The sequence below is a fragment of the Aquarana catesbeiana genome, linkage group LG09 (genome assembly GCF_042186555.1).
Source record: "Aquarana catesbeiana isolate 2022-GZ linkage group LG09, ASM4218655v1, whole genome shotgun sequence".
Lineage (NCBI taxonomy): Eukaryota > Metazoa > Chordata > Amphibia > Anura > Ranidae > Aquarana > Aquarana catesbeiana.
In genome coordinates, this window is record NC_133332.1 from 29,478,780 (window position 1) to 29,487,754 (window position 8,975).

The following is an 8,975-nucleotide window of genomic DNA, read 5'->3' on the forward strand; positions in this document are numbered from 1 at the left end:
TATGTGAAATCATGAAGCAGTGGGGGAGTGTGTGAGTTCTTACCAACAAATCGGATATTATAGGCAGCGCAGGAGCGTCTGGTGGAAATACTGCCAGGAATACTTTGAAACTCATCCCTACTAAGGATGCATGCTATCTAAATTTCAATACCACTGGGCATATATGACCCTTTACTTTTTCCCATGGTGCTTTGCATGTTGATTGAAATGCTCTCCTAATGTATAGACATATTATCCATGAACCTTTATGCTGTTTTAAAGGATTGGAGCCATTGTGGTGACAAGCTGTCCTGGGGAACAGCTCGACTGTACCCCCCCACCCAGCACTTCATCTACTGGTTCCTGCCCTGCCTTACCTTGCTGTCCATCATTTCCAGTTGGACATTTTGGATTATATTAAACTATGTGAATTCGCATTTCTCAGTATCATACAGCACAACTCAGGGGAATATGTAATACTGCCCATAACAAACCATTCCGATTTTACAGGAATTTTGTCTCGCACATTAACCAGTTCACAGTTTTTCTCCTTTGAAATTGTTTATTTTGTTATGTTTTGTTATTGTACCAAATTGTTCCTATGTTCATGATGGGCAGTGCAAATTATGTGTATGTCATTACCACCACATGATACAATAATCCACTGATGGCCTCACAACAACTTTCATGGTTTTCCCCTCTTCCCCCTTCTCCATGTTCCAGCTGCTATCTTTTCAGCGTCATCGGTTGACCATGTCATTTTGGGGGTAGAGCTGCGGCACACATGCCTTCCTGGCAGGGTGGGGAGCTGCAAGGGCCCTGCGTCTCCCTACGCGCCCACTAGGTGGAAGCACCAGGATGGACGCTATTTTCATCCCTGCCAGCGGCATTCCGGATCCCTTCCGGACGCCGTGAATTCGCCCGCGCACGCACGATACCATGTGCGTGCGTGTGACGTCACGGCGCCTGCGCAGTTGCGGCGGAGGGACGGTGGATCCGGGAGAATTTCTCTTCCGGAACACCGAGAGAGTCACAAAAGAGCGTCGCCATTGCGTCGCTCTCCCCCTATGGGGGAATGGATGGAGGGGGAGGGATGCCCGCACCTGTGACACATTTCGACAAATTATTTCCTCTATAAATTACTCCAGCATTAGGAGAGGTTCAGTGGTACTATCTGTTTCCACCGGACACTCCTGCGCTGCCTTTAATATCCGATTTGTTGGTAAGAACTCACACACTCCCCCACTGCTTCATGATTTCACATACCTTTTCACTGCTTTCATGATGTGTGGCTCACACCATGATTGTGTTACCTCCTTCAATCCTGACAACAATTTTGATTTATCTCTTTAATACTTTGTGACATTACAGATTATTTCCGATCATTTGCCGTTTGACCGAATTGATTGATTTTACATTTAAGGTAATGCCTTCCTCACACACCCCTTCACTTTACATGCCTTTCTCACAGGTCACTCACTTATCACATTTGTATGTTTTTTCATCTTGCTCACGTTCACTATCATTTTCTCACCTTTTGCCCCTGTTTGGCCCCTTGACGGGCCTCCCCCACACTTTCTGGCCTCCATGCAATCAAACCCTATTACCATTGCCTTTCAATCTTTAAAATTGGACGTTTGTAATGGGAGTCGGTCCATACAATATTTATGTTTTCCCCACAACTGACCCTGCACTTTCTTTCCCGCCCCCTTGTACCTTCCCCTCTCTTCCCTTCCCTGCTTTTCCTCCCTCTTCCTCCCCTCTTCCCCTCCATTCCTTTCCATTACCCATCCCCTCCCCCTCTTTCCTTCTCCCTACCATTCCCTTCCCTTCTTTCCTCACTTCTTTTCATTTCACGTCTTTCTTTTATGTCTCTTTGTATGGACCCACTCTCCTTCCACGTCCGCTAACATTTTTAGCTTCAACCCAATTAGAATTCAATAGCTATACACAGACACATTGTTCTCTTTTGCCTTTAGCTAACCTTTTTAGCTTCAACCCAATTAGAATTCAATAGCTATACACAGACACATTGTTCTCTTTTGCCTTTAGAAACTCCTTCTTGGAACCCGTTATTTAACACACATTGTTATTTCATCACAGGTGCAGTGCACACCCCTCCTTTCCCTCAACTTTAGGGGATATCTAGTGTGTGATTCCCTGTAAGGCATGTGTGTGCGGCATTTGCTCCCTCTGTGATTGGCCCATCCGCCAGGAGATCGGGGATACAAAAAGAGGGAAACTCCTTCATACCATGGCCACCTATAACCATTGATTACATTGTGACTGGTAAATACGCATTATATGGACTTGTTCATATATTCTTTTTCTCTTGGTTTTAAATCAACTGACACATGTTTACATCTTTACAGTTTTTATATATTCATCCTCTGAAGAAGACCCATTGGGGACGAAACGCGTCAAGATCTTACACAACCAACATCTTGGTGTTATTGTATTACTGTTGCTTATGGTGTAACCTATCGCACACTGCCCTTTGCTATTGGTATTGCGTTTTCATTTGTTTACTTTTGTATTTCAGTTCATGTCCTGACTTTTTGATGTCAGTATTCATTATATATATTTTTTGTATCAATAAATCATTTATTACCTACTCCTCTTGTATTTTGTAAACTTACACCACTGGCTGCTTTAAAACCCCACTAGGGGGATTTCCCGTTTTCATAAACTCATATTTCATACCTTTCATTAGACAAACATTTAGTTAGCTGTATATTTGCTGCGCAGAATGTGGGACCATTAAAAATTTAATATTTGTCCAAAATAATGTCTGTAACTTTGTTTAGCACCTTTGCATAAAGCTACAGCTCTGATATATCGGAATGAACCCTTCATTACTGGGTCTAGCTTGCATAAATATATAACAATGGCTTGTTTTCTATCATGCTGTTTGTGTAAGAACTCCCGTTTCATGTTTCAAAAAGACAACTTTTCCTGGCAATATTATAATAAATGATAACAATACCCTGCGGTCATGCAGAGATGTCCATAAATCCAAAATATTCTTCTGCTTATACCACTGCACTTACAAGGAAAAGGAGCACATCATTTCACAATCCATACATCCTGCTTTGGATTTCAAAAATAAATGAAAACAAAAGGACCAACAATCTGTATGATGGACCAGAAAGCACTCAGCCACATCAAAATCTTTAAAACAACTGGCTGCAGGTGGCATCTAACCTAACAGCGTGTGTGGACTTGATGTGATGGGTCTGTTATATTTAAATGTTATTTATCATTACTCTCACATTATGGACCTCACATCAAGTTATTATCAAACCTTAAGATTTCAGTTTTGTAGGAAAACTTCTTATGTATCCCATCCACCTTGGCTTTGTTAAACATTATGGCAGCTGTATTCCAATTAACAACCTCATCTTAATCTTTTTTTTTCCACTCAATAAATGTAAAATTACAAAATTGTTATCTTAATCTAAACTAATCCCATTTTTACAAATTTCCCCATTAACAATTGCACTGTTTCCACTATCAAAGGATATTCAATTTGTGTAATACACGGTTAAATGTAACCTTCATTTTACCATGTTTGGAAAACAGATTCAAAAATAATTGTGATTACATTGTTTATCATTAGATTCGTTAACCCGGCACATTTTGTTATAAATGCTTTGTCTAAAAAACTGAAATTGGCATGGTGTCCTTACAGCTTATCACTGACCTCTCATCCCAGCCGCATTCTTTCATGAGAGCGCAAAGGAGGGGGTCACATCTGCATACATGACACACACAAGCGATAGAACTAAAGGTTCCAGCATTCACACACATACACAAATATCTCTCTAAAATTGCACATGCATATCATTCTCTTACTTTCTTTTAACTCTTTTAATATTTCCTTGCTTAACTTCTGCTTTCCTTATTTTGTTCTGATATCCTTTGCATCCCGTGTATTGTAATCCCATACTTCATATACTCTAGCTTCTATGATTCTATGATCAGACAGGTAGCCATAGTGTTCATCCCATCTTCCCTCTCTGTCAACATATAAAGTATTCTGTTTTAACTCTCATTACTCTGTTTTAACTTAGCTAGTTGTAGTGAATAACCCCAAATTCATCCCTCAACTTAACATGAAAATGTCCCTTTCTTTCTAGTGTTAATTGTCACCCTTGGTCCATCCTGCTCACATAGATAGCTGTTTCTCTAGCTGTTTACGCTGCATGATTCTTAGTCCCTGTGGACCTTGGTAACCCAGTTACCCATTGTGGATCCATGTCCACTTTAACCATTAATCTAGGGGCTCAGTATAGGCGGAACCGCACCTTCGGTTCATATATAGCGCTCCTCTTGCACTGGGCATTTTTGAGGGTCTCTTACCCTTCATTCCCTTACTTAATTTAATGCCCATAATGACTGGCCAGTCTTCTCTACGTGTGCCTATACCCTCTTGCCTCTAAACTACTTTATCCAGCAGATGTACTACATATACCTGTGAACAGCACTATTCTTCCCTTTCTTATCTATAACACTCCGATGGACAGTAGACAGTGACAACATAACATATAACCACCAATCAATACAGTTCAATTAAGGGGAGTAAAATAGGTACCCTTTGTCCCGAAATTGCCTTACCGATCAAGGAAGTCTGATAACTCAAATATAAGCAAAAGGCTTATCTCAGCCGGCTGATTGTCAGAAATTCCTGGATCGTCTCAAGCTCCTCGTTTCGGATACTCAGGGTCACCTGTAAAGCCCCTCCTAGGCAAAGCTCGCCACTTGGCCAGGACATCTTGATGATAGGCAACGCCTATCCTCATATTGATTAGTGGTTCCAAATTAATAACTACTGCAGTAGGGAACAGACACAAAAGATACACTCAGCATCTTTCCAAATAACTGTTCTGCCTTATTATGATGCAATTGAAGGTTTTTATGCACATGATTACGTAGGTATCACATTAATATTACAATTGTACATTTATGGTAACAAGGGGTGTTACATAGGCAGGCTAATTCTAATCAGGACTCGAAAGAATGCAAACATGTACTGAAAACATTATTGGTGCCGTGTGCACAGTGAGGGCAGTGTGCAATACATACAAATCAGAATACAATTATATACAGAACTTACAAATTTTCAATACAGTTGGGAGCATGAAATTGTCCAAAATGTCTGGGTATGCTGACCCCTTAAGAGTTTTCTTCACTGGAACTATGGGACCAAGCCCAAAAACAACCCCACACCATAATATCCTCTCCACCAAATGATTTGGACCAATGCACAAAGCAAGGTCCTGACCTCAACTGATAGAACACCTTTGGGATGAATTAGTCCAGGCTCTGGGAGGTGCCAGGGATGCTGTGCCTGCTGCTGCTCACCTCTTCAGGGGGCAAGGAGGCAGTGGAGCTCTTCTCCCTCCCATCCCAGGCTCTCAGGCCTATCTGCTCTCGTCTATGGGGCCACCTGCTCACTCGCCATGTGGAAACATAGATGTCCGCACCCTGAGGATGCCGCTGTTTGCAGCCGCACTTCCACCACCACCGGACCTGGACTCTTAATGACAAGGGGCTTTTTGCCCCACATTAAAGGTGGCCCTGGGACCCAGCACACTCGGAACAGTGCCCCTCCAAATTATGCTCCTGGGGCAGTCGCCCAGGTTCCCCCCCACCCTTTGCCACCGCTATTAGCTAGAGATAATAGGTCAGTTATTGTCAATAAAAGGCATGGGTAGCTGGGCATTGCTATGTGGGACATGAACCAATTTCAAAGTTTAAAAAAAATTCTCCTTACACAGAATTGCCAATTCTCACTGACAATATGGCTGCTGTGGGCCCAAATTTTATAGAAAGGTGGCTAAGTTATCCATTCCTTTAAATTATTTCTTCTTGTACCTCAGATGACCCGGGGAAAAGGCAATACGCTGCATTATAGGTTATTGAAACTTTTAAGTCAAAAAGATTTGACGAATCTGATCCTCACCCCTAAATCTATGATTAGTATGTGAGTAATAGAACAAGGACTCACTCCTCTACTAATCAAATAATGATTTGATTTCCATGCATAGCTGACAGCGAGGAATTATAATTGTGCCACCTGGGAGATGCTGAGATCTCTGAGGATTCCAACTGTCAGATGTGACAATAAGATCTGTGTCCTGTCTGTTCTATAAAACCAGCGGAGGATCAGACATTACTTTGTCTACCCATTCCCACATGTTGTATATAAAACTGCAGTACAGACCTGGAAGGAGAGGAACATTACAGAGTGCTACAGACAATATAAACTCGATGCCCAGGCCAATGATAGGTAGGCAAAGGAAGGGGGGGGGGTGGCAATGATAGGTAAGCATCTGAATTATGATGCTACCATGTTAAAACATAGAGATCTCTTTTAGACAGGCAACAGTGCTTACTGCCCTCTGAAAAGCAATCCATAGTAGATCACTCTTCAGAAGGTGGTATAGGACTGGCTGACAGGCCTTGAGGAGATGCTATTGCCACTTCCTGATGCCTTTATTTATTATTCTTTCTTAATTGCTTAATTGCAATTTTACATAACTGTGACTGTGAGCCAAGTGTTTAGCTCACGGTTGCGGTGGGACCCCATTTATCTCAATGGACAAGCTTGACAGGCAGTGTTTGTTGTCATCTGTATCCCATTGGGCAAATTTCAGTTCACTTCCTGTCCCAGAGATGCAACGGGATCTAGGACACAATTTCTACAACATGAAGGGTATTCTCTTCCAAGACATTTGTTACCGACACAGGTGTCCCCCATTGGATTTACCCTTTATTCCTGTTCTGGTGACAAGTGGAAAATGTAGGATCTGCCATCATTTTCTGTCTCATTTATTAACCTCTCCCCCCCCCCCTGGCCGTATGCATATACGTGGCCTCTAGGTGGGTGGGCTTTAAGGATGAGCAGCCACATATATATGCAGCCCCATGTAAATACGTTACTGTGCTCAGTCCCAGCTCCCAATGCATACTTGCTATCGGGAGCTTTCCGATCATGTGACCGCTGTGACAGCCAATCACAGCGGTCACATGATCAGAATTCCTACCGCACGGCATTTCAATCCACCTAAAGGGCTGGGAGGTGGTGGCGGGAAGGGGTGAATGCAATTGCACTGATGTGACATTGTACTAATTAAATAGTGTATATGTTTGCAATGGAGTGCTGGGGATGTCTCATCATTTCACTGGAATTAGAACCATTGTTACGTTTTTATTGTTTCCCCCTCTGTTTGTCCTTGTGACTATTATTACCAAGACAGAAAATGATGAGAGAGCAAACATTTTACACTTAAGCCCCCTATTAGCGTATGTTACTATTTATTTAAAAAGTTTACTTTAACCTATAAAAGTTTCAGGGGCAATCATGCAGGAGATATGTAGAGACCCAAAGCAAGCATATAGAGTGCCTTGAAAAAGTTTTCATATACCTTGAAATTTTCTACATTTTGTCATGTTACAACCAAAAACGTAAATGTATTTTATTGGGATTTTATGTGATGGACCAACACAAAGTGGCACATAATTGTGAAGTGGAAGGAAAATGATAAATGGTTTTCATAATGTTTTACAAATAAATATATGAAAAGTGTGGGGTGCATTTGTATTCAGCCCCCCCGAGTCAATACTTTGCAGAACCTCCTTTTGCTGCAATTACAGCTTGCTTTAAAGAGTGACATTTTTGCCCATTATTCTTTGCAAAATAGCTCAAGCTCTGTCAGATTGGATGGAGAGCGTTTATGAACAGCAATTTTCAAGTCTTGCCACAGATTCTCAATTAGATTTAAGTCTGGACTTTGACTGGGCCATTCTAACACATGAATATGCTTTGATCTAAACCATTCCATTGTAGCTCTGGCTGAATGTTTAGGGTCGTTGGCCTGCTGGAAGGTGAACCTCCGCCCCAGTCTCAAGTCTTTTACAGACTCTAATGCCGTGTACACACGAGCTGACTTTTTGACGGACTTTCGACGGAGTTCCAATGCAACGGACTTGCCTACACACAATCACACCAAAGTCCGACTGATTAGAACGTGATGACGTACAACCGGACTAGAATAAGGAAGTTCATAGCCAGTAGCCAATAGCTGCCCTTGAGTCGTTGTTCGTCCGTTGGACTAGCTTACAGATGAAAGGATTTTTCGACCGGACTAGAGTCCGTCGGAAAGATTTGAAACATGTTCTATTTCTAAAGTCCGTCTGATTTTTCTACAGCAAAGGTCCGATGAAGCCCCCACACGATTAAATTGTCTGGCGGATTTGTTCCGTTGGACCTTTGCTGTCGAAAAGTCCGGTCGTGTGTACACTGCATTACAGGTTTTCTTCTAAGATTGCCCTGTTTTTGGCTCCATCTATATTCCCATCAATTCTTCCCTGTCCCTGCTGAAGAAAAGCATCCCCACAACATGAATGTGCCACAACGATGTTTCACAGTGGGGATGGTGTGTTCAGGGTGATGTGCGGTGTTAGCTTTCCACCACACATAGCGTTTTGCTTTTAGGCCAAAAAGTTCAATTTTGGTCTCATCTGACCAGAGCACCGTCATGCACATGTTTGCTGTGTCCCCAACATGATTTCTCACAAACTGCGAATGGGACTTCTTATGGCTTTCTTTCAACAATGGCTTTCTTCTTGCCACTCTTCCATAAAGACCAGATTTGTGGCATGCACAACTAATAGTTGTCCTGTGGACAAATTCTCCCACCTAAACTGTGGATCTCTTTTATAACCTAAGTCTGCTTTAAACTTCTCCACAACTTTATCCCTGAACTGTCTGGTGTGTTCCTTGGTCTTTATGATGCTGTTTGTTTACTAAGGTTCTCTAACAAACTTCTGAGGGCTTCACAGAACAGCTGTATTTATAATGAGATTAAATTACACGCAGGTGGACTGTATTTACTAATTAGGTGACTTCTAAAGGCAATTGGATCAACTAAATTTTAGTTAGGGTTATCGGAGTAAAGGGGGCTTAATACAAATGCACTCCACACTTTTCA

General features: G+C 42.0%; 1 long non-coding RNA gene across 2 annotated transcripts; it reads left to right on the forward strand.

Moving 5' to 3' along the window:
- The first annotated feature begins 966 nt into the window (after positions 1-966).
- Positions 967-2,521, forward strand: LOC141107140 (uncharacterized). Of its 2 annotated transcripts, XR_012235795.1 has the most exons (4): positions 967-1,201; positions 1,351-1,402; positions 2,083-2,268; positions 2,352-2,521. It is a non-coding gene; the product is annotated as an uncharacterized lncRNA (long non-coding RNA). The 2 variants fall into 2 exon arrangements; XR_012235794.1 differs by having other exon boundaries at positions 967-1,402.
- Positions 2,522-8,975: the final 6,454 nt, after the last annotated feature.